This window comes from Microtus ochrogaster, linkage group LG9, assembly GCF_000317375.1.
Source record: "Microtus ochrogaster isolate Prairie Vole_2 linkage group LG9, MicOch1.0, whole genome shotgun sequence".
Classification (NCBI taxonomy): Eukaryota; Metazoa; Chordata; class Mammalia; order Rodentia; family Cricetidae; genus Microtus; species Microtus ochrogaster.
Window position 1 is genome coordinate 8,092,478 of NC_022034.1, and position 8,460 is coordinate 8,100,937.

The 8,460-nt window shown below is 39.5% G+C and overlaps 1 protein-coding gene across 1 annotated transcript in view; it reads right to left on the reverse strand.

The window, feature by feature from the left end:
- Positions 1 to 8,460, reverse strand: part of Pacrg (parkin coregulated) — a 460,318-nt gene that overhangs the window by 390,755 nt on the left and 61,103 nt on the right. The gene's annotated exons all lie outside the window — the stretch shown is intronic.

The window sequence follows — 8,460 nt, forward strand, 5'->3', positions numbered from 1 at the left end:
TTAAGAACAAAACTAAAGACTATGATATGAAATGAATGGTAAATTAGGGAGTTTCTAAAGAAGAAAGGTGACCTGCAAGGATGCGTTCAGCAGTCTCAATTCACAGGAAACAACATTAGAATAAACTGTATGAGAAAGTGTCACTTCCCAAACTGCACTCTTCATTAAAAGGGAAATGCTTTCTGTATTATTCGTGCTGAATGTTAGCTTTAAATCTGCATTAGCTATATCCAAACTCACCCACTAAGTTTAAAACTGAATGCTAAATAACCTATTTATAAAAGTACAGTCTACTGAATTGCTACAGTACAGACAAACATGTTGAGCCTGCTTACTTGCTGTAAAAAGGTAACTTCCAGTCAATTCATATACTAGTTTAACAGAATGACTATTCCTCTAACAATAAAGAAAAATAGACAAATACTTCAGTTTAGTTTTGTTTTATATTAATTTATAATGCTTCTGTTAAAACTTTCATTGTAAGAAATATATTTACATTTGCAACAATGTGATAAAGTACACACAAAAAATAGGATGAATACGTTGTCTCTAGTCCATAAGTGAAGTGGAGTATTTGGAACTGGGGGATATTAAGCAATGGGAATGTAGCAGGATGCTGAAACAGAGGACACAGCACTGTTAGAGCTCGAGGGGCAGTCTCAGAATGCACTGACACCCAGCGTGCCATTCCACGCTAACTGATGGGCGATCACCTTTGAGAGCTGACGAAACTCTTCTCCACTATTTGAAATTTATACTGATTCAGAATTACTCATCAGCACCACCACATTCAGCCAAATTCACCCACGTTAAAAGTGGCCACAGACATCAGACAGCTATGTGGCCCAGATTTCTGAACCATGAGCTGGACCCAGAGGAGACTGTTTTATCTTACTACTCTCTCAGGAACCACACAGCAGAGACCCGAGCTGAGATGCTGCACTTTCGCACCTCATCAAGTATTAAATTTTGTGAATTAAGGGCTACCATTTTTTCTTTTGCCAAAAATTCTTAAAAGAAAATAAAAAGATTACCATGTGCCAACATGACACCATTTTAACACCACCAGGAAAAGCGGTAGACTAAAGTCTAAAAAGAGAAAATTTGGCCAAAGTAAGATGTCATGAAAGCACAAACATACTCACTGAGTGGCGATGCTGCTGTTAGCGCGAGTGGATGGGTGTGTATGTCGCTATCAGAGTTATAGATGAGTGGGCAGCACAAATATTATTTACTTTATTTCTCTTATTTGATTTTGTAGATCCCGTGCACTTAGAGGAAATAGTATATAAATCCCATGCACTCTTCATGGAGTTTCCCTGGGGTGATACAGACTGAGGAGCTATGAGACCATATCACAATTAGCCTGTTGACAATGATATAGACGATCATGGGATCCCTGTGTCTCTTAGGTGGTTATATAAACCCTCGGCATCAGTCCCAATCCCAGTTCTTTATCTCTTGGTAGCCACTATCTCTTACTCATTTCTAGAACTTGGTTATTCCAAAAATCATATCGTGTATAATCCCTTGGAATTGACTCCCCACCTAGATGATTCCAAGAGACTTACATACACGTTTTTCAAAATAATTCAATACTTTCTAATACTAGAGAGTCTTCTGTGCCATGGACCTAGCACAGCTTATTAAATATCTACCAGTAAATGTATCTGGGAACTAGTCCTTGGGGACTAGTATAACTAAAACTATGAAGTTTTGTAAGTGGTAGAGAGTGTCCTTACCGTCTCCCACTTCCTTTCCTCCAAGTTTTTTAAATTATGGATGAATGCCATTTTTTTCCAAATGTGGAAATTTTTCTACATCAATTAATATGCTTGTGTGATTTTTCTTTCGGTCTCTTTGATAATGTGGGTTTGAAATTTGGGAAATATGAATTCTATTTCCTTAAGTTACCCAGCTATTCAAATCATGTTTCCTATTGAGTGAATTATGGTGGCTCATATTTTTGAGAGATTTGCCCATTTCACCTAGATGATCAAAATGATCCACTAGCATGTTTCTCAAGTCTGCAGGATATGTAATGACATCCATAATTCATTTCTGATACTTGACAATTAGTGTCTCCTTCGTTGTCAGTATGTGGATGTTTCCCATCTCTCTATGGAGACTCATTCTCTGCCTCCATATCTATTCTATAGTTTGTGCTTTCACACTCATTTGTGTTTATTTCCGGTTTTCCTACTTGATTTGCAATTATCTTTCTTTTTGTTTTACAGAAGCTTAGATGATTGATTGGAGAGTTCCCTCTTTTTCAATGTCAGCATGCACTGCTGCAGCTTTTCAATGTTGGCAGGCATGGCTGCAGCTGTTCAATGTCGACGTTCACTGCTGCAGCCTTTCAATGTCCGCACACACCTCTGCAGCCTTTCAATGTCTGCACACACCGCTGCAACCTTTCAATGTCTGCACACACCGCTGCATCTATTCAATGCCGGCATGCACAGCTGCAGCCTTTCAATGCCGGCACGCACAGCTGCAGCCTTTCAATGCTGGCATGCACAGCTGCAGCCTTTCAATGCTGGCATGCACAGCTGCAGCCTTTCAATGCTGGCATGCACAGCTGCAGCCTTTCAATGCTGGCACACACGGCTGCAGCTTCCTCAACACTGTCCTGAGAGCTTACAAGGCTGTTAGAAGTAGCAAATAATTTTCACCTACTCCACTGATTTTCAAAACTTTTCTGGGTTCCTGTGTACTATTTAGATATATTTTTAAGTTTGTTGAAGTTTGCTTTATGATTCAGAACATCGCTTAATATGGTAAATATTCTGTAGCCATTCCTAATACATACATGTTCTCTGTTACTTCTTAGGGTATTTAGATGTTTTGATTAAGGCCTGTCCTAGTCAGACTTCTACTGCTGTGATAAACATCATGACTGAAACCAAGTTGGGCACAAAAACATTTATTTCAGCTGAGGAGTCAGGGCAGGAACTCAAGGCAGGAGCCTGGGGGGCAGGAGCTGAAGCAGAAGTCATAGAGGGATGCTGCTTACCAGTTTTATCTCCATGGCTTGCTCAGTCTACTTTCTTTTACAACCCAGGACCACTGGCTCTGGGTGGGCACTGCCCACAGTGGGCTCCGCCTTCCCACAGGAAGCCCTATAGATCTGCCCATGGACAAGCTGATGGAGCTGTCCCTCAATGAGATTCCCTCTTCCCAGACATAAGTAGGCTTGTGTCAAAGTAACACAAACGACCAGCTTGGCCTCATCTCCTGATAAAGGTGCTGCGTTTCTCTGAACTCTTTTGGCTTCCTGACAGTTATTTTACAAGCTGGTGAAAGAGGACGGCTTCCAGCGACAGCTGTGGCTCTGTCCAGTGCTCTGCGTGTCCGCGATGCTTGCTTCACGTATTTGGTCACACTCTATCCTGCTATGTTCACACACACTTAGGGCATTTATGACGTCTAGGCAGAATGACCGTTTTTAATATGGATTGTTTCTAGACTAACTTCTGCTTCATTGTGCAATGATCCTCTCTGCCTCTGGAAATTCTTTTTTGTAATATACCTATAGCCATGTCAATTCCTCTTTCTTATAAGCAGAGTTGGAATACTAAAGATATTTTCCCATAGACTTTAAGCACCAGAGTTAGGGGAAAGACAGGTGCTCTGGAAGAAGTAAGATATATATTAGAACACAGGCATGGGGTACTTCTCTTTAAAAAGATAATTAAAATTATCTTTTAATTAGCATTTATGTAATATTATCTTTATCCATTTCCTTAAACTTTCAACATGACTTTCATTATATTTGAAGACTTTTTAGATAATATAATATTGATCATATTATGTAATTCACTTTATCAATCTCTGCCATTTACTTGGTATACTTAGATCACTTATATTCAGTGTACTTCTATAGCAAGAATTAGTATGTCATTTTTATTTGCTTTGCTTTTTCTTGTTCAATTTTTAAAAGTTATTTTTTTCCTTCCTGTGAAAAATTGGATGAATTTAGAGTTACATTTTGATGTGTTAGTTTGAGTATCACTATAAAGATTTTTTTACAGTGATTGGTCTAGCTATTACATTATATGAATAATATATCTTAATTATTAGTATTGTTAGCAGTTCTTACAAAATGTAGATATCTCATATATCTACATATTCTATTACTATTATAATTGCCTGGATTGATCCTCCTACATGATTAAGAGCCACATCAAACTCTCAGGCTCTCAGGCATGGCTTATTTTCTTCCAGACAACCTCACCTCCTCTCAACCTCAATCCTTAAACTATCCTTTGTACTTACTCATATCTCCCCATGTCCTTCCTCCCAGATGTCCCTAAAGTCTTTCCTTAATGCTTCCTTTCTGACAGAGAACTCTCTCAGACATTCTTTCAGGATAGAGATGTTGAGAACACGCTCTCTTAGTTCTTAGCCATCTGAGAATGACCCGGTTATATTTCAGAAACAATATTTCAGCAGGTTATAGCATTTGCCACTCACGGTTTTTTCCTTTAGACCTTGGAAAACAGCACTGCTTCCGTGTCCCCTCCACAGCTGCTGGAGACAAGTTCATTATCCTTCAAATGTCTGACAGTTTCCTCCACACCCCAGGACTCCATCCTTGTCCTTGTCTTTAGTGTTCAGAACTTCCTGATACACCTTGGTATGCATTTCCTGTTTGAAAATTTCGCAGCTCTATGAACCTGAAGATTGCTCACTCGCTAAATTTGTATACCTTCCTTCTTTGGATGACTTCAGACATGACTTCTCTTTCTCCCTTCTTCTTTATTCTGAAGACACTAGACTTTACATTTTTATTGTTTTTCAAGGTTGTATCATTGTTGCTCAGGTTGGATGGTTTTTGCTGTTTAATCTTCATGTTTGCAGATTCTCCCTCTCTTCTTTCTACTCTGTCCTTGAACCCAGTCTTTTTGTTGAATATCAATTACTATTTCTTTTAATTCTGAAACATCCATTTGATTCTTCTTTCTTTTTTGCTGGGACTTTCTATTTCCCTACTATTTTCATCTCATCAAAACATTTTTAGCAATGGGTGGGTTAATTTCAAATTCTTAAAACCCATATCTAACTTTTCTGTTGATTTGACACTGATATTTATTGATTGTGTATTTTCATTCACCTTGAGTTCTTGTTGAGTTTGGGTGTGATATGAACATTTAGCAGTTGTATAATATGGAACTCTGAATTTCTTTTCTTCCCTCCTCATCTACTTCTTTCCCTTGTTTGACACCGACAGGCCCTCTCTTGCATAGGAGTGCTGTGTGGCTACTTGCATCACAAAGAGGGGGAGAGAGGCTCAACAAGCCCCTCCCCCAGATTCTACTTACACAGTTGCCAGAGCAGGCAGTTGTTGGGAGTTGTTACCCACATGGGGGTGGGCTTTTCCTTAATGCAGCTGCCTTTGAGTCCCCCATGCTCCTATATATAACTCTAATGAACTTAACAGTCCACTAAGCTTGATACAGATAGAACTGTTTCCTTGTCTGTGGTCAGCGCCCTATCTTCAGTGAATGGGTATTTGCTTATGCATACCCATGTAAAGTCACAAAAGACCTAGACAAGTACTCTACTACTGAACTATAGCCCAGTCTGAAAAGAGTGTATCTGAAACTTTCTGTTTAAATATCTCTTTAGGGATGAGGTATAGAGTTCATTTTTTATAAACTGGGATAGACATATTCATTTCTGCTTGGATCTATCTGTACTAAGAAAGGGAGTGGCTTCTAGCACCCATAAGGCCCACGATAGCTCCCAGTGGGAGCTAGTGGTGCTCCGTTCCCAGCACCAGATACGGTGGGCTGGCCCACTGGACAGCACTGTAGCTCTGTCTTTCCACCAGGGGTCACTCTGGTCGAAAAGAGGGCAAGTCTCTCATTCCTATTAGGGGGACACAAGGAAGCCCAAGCTCCCCCAGTGTCTCTGCTGACTTCACAGGAGTGGGCACCTTCGCTGACTCTAGAACTGAAATGCACAGGGCCACCTTTAAACCCTTGACTACAGCCCTGGATAGAAATGTGCTAACCAGGACCTTCCAAAGTTCCTCTTTTTCTGGAAGTCAGCTGCTACGCACTACGCCCACACTCATTTATTTGGAATCACCTTTCCCCTGTGCTTTATATTTATTTTGAAAATCATTGCTTTTCCCCCTTTTGCCTCTTCTGTGATACATACTGCAATTCTTTTGATTCTGAACTCAAATTCTAACTGTTCAAATATTTGAAGGAACAAACATGTCTCTCTCTAAGGAAGCCTACAAGGCTTTTTATAAATTGATACAGACAACTTTCAGTTCTTTTTTCCCATAAATTTCCATGTACTCCCTACAGGGATGATCCATGCCTGAGGGTCCATGGAAAGTCTATGTTTGAAGAGGATTTTATAAAGTAACCTGTGTTAATATGCAATCACTCAACAATAGGAAATTTTCCTCTCGAACGTCTGCCATCTTCTGTCTTTATTTTACTACTGTCATTTATTTTAGCTTTGAACATTTTCACTTTTTATTTCTGCTATGAATCAATTTGAAATGAATTCTTGTTATCTCAAAATTCCAGTTTGTAAAAACAAATAGGACATTAATTAGCTCTCCTAGTGTAGTAGATGGACCCTCTCACTGAGTCCTTAGAAAATACTTTCTTCATTTCAAACATATTCTGTGTCTGTGTGTGTGTGTCTCTCTGTGTGTGTGTGTGTGCATGTATGTGTGTGCTTTATAAGGGAACGGAGCATATTTTATAACCTACATGCATTCCATCCTAAATAATTCTCGGAGCCTATTCATTAAAAACAAGGTGAAACAGAATGACTCCAGACAGAGAATTCGGGTATTATTACCAGAGACCACACAGAAGATGAACGCTGGACTGAGCAACTTCCAAAACATATAAAAATATTGTTAAGGATTCTTAGGTAAGTTATATATTTGTGGAAGAGGAAACATTGTAAATTTTATTTTATGTCTTAAGATTTCTACTCTGATTTATTATAAATAATATAAAGCAAACAAGACCCATAAATCAAAGTAGCTTTGTGGGAAAATGCAATTAAGATTGCCCGAATGGTGGGGACAATCCGTAAACCAATTAGGAAGAGTGGATGTCACAGCAGAATGCTTTTAATAAAAGCTAATGCACTTGGGAAGCAAGATATTGAATGCAGTTTGAAATGACTTCAGATGACAGAGTACTTTGTATGCGGGCATTTATTGAATGTTCTGTAATGGATTTAAGACTCAGAGCACTGTATCTGTCATAGGGCCACAAAAGTAATAATAATAAGTAGGAAGGAATTTAAGGCTCTCTCAAACTCTCCATCATAAAGTTTAAAATTTTCCTTTTCATTATTTTTATTCTTAAGCATAAACCGGAGCTATAAAAAGAAAGGACGTTTATTCCAAATGGAAAGTCGACACTGGATAATTCAAATTAGTCCATTTAGCTAATTTGCTAAAACACTGATACCCCGAGATGGCAAAGATCGTAATTCCCAGTTGCATAAGCTGCAACCTGGACCCATGATACATTACAGCACAGCTGTTGTCCTGGACCTGTGATACATTACAGCACAGTTGTTGTCCAGCAGGTAGGCATCTCTGCTGTGCTCCTGAGTGCCTGCTGGACTGGGGCCTGGGCTGTGTGTGTGCAGCCAGCATCCTGGATTCTGATTCACGACTGCTGGAAGTGAGTTTCTACCCACTTTGCTCACTGTAATTGTTTCTGCTCACCCCAAGTTCTGCCATGCCTAAGGCCACCAAATGAACAAATAAAGGAAATGCCAACCGAATTAAGATGATAAGCACACTGAGTAGTGGAGAATGTGGAGAAAGCCCAAAGCTTTCAAGATTGCCGAAGTGAACTCCTACTGTAGGGACACTGGTGAGGGGACTTCTAGCAGTGTATCAACTTAATGATGAAACGGTTCTTGCAGAATAGGGTGTGTGTGTACATGTGTGCGTGTGTATCAACTTAATGATGAAACGGTTCTTGCAGAATAGGGTGTGTGTGTACATGTGTGCGTGTGTGTGTGCATGTGTGTGTGTGCGCGTGTGTGCGCGTGTGTGTGTTTAGAGCAATATAGAGGCAGACTACTACATATGAGTTCCTTAAAAATCAGACACTGTAGGCAACAGTCAGTGGCAGGAAAACTAGCTTTTTAAAGATGAGTATTCTGCCAAGGCCTGAAATCAAAGATATAAAACAAGACATTAGTGTCACTATATATATCATATTGTTTTTAAGAATGAATAAGATGTCCTGTAGTTAGGAGAAGGTACAGTCAAGTAGCACAGCCTGGGGCATCATATGATGGAAGCTTTCAGTGTGCGGGTAGCATCTGTAACAAAGATAAATGCCCTCATGTGTGTGGTTTGACTAATATTACTGGCACATATTTTCTATCTTTAAAAACCTTTAACTGATTCTTTGTGGGTTTCCCATCATGCATCCCATCTCACCTATCTCCCCA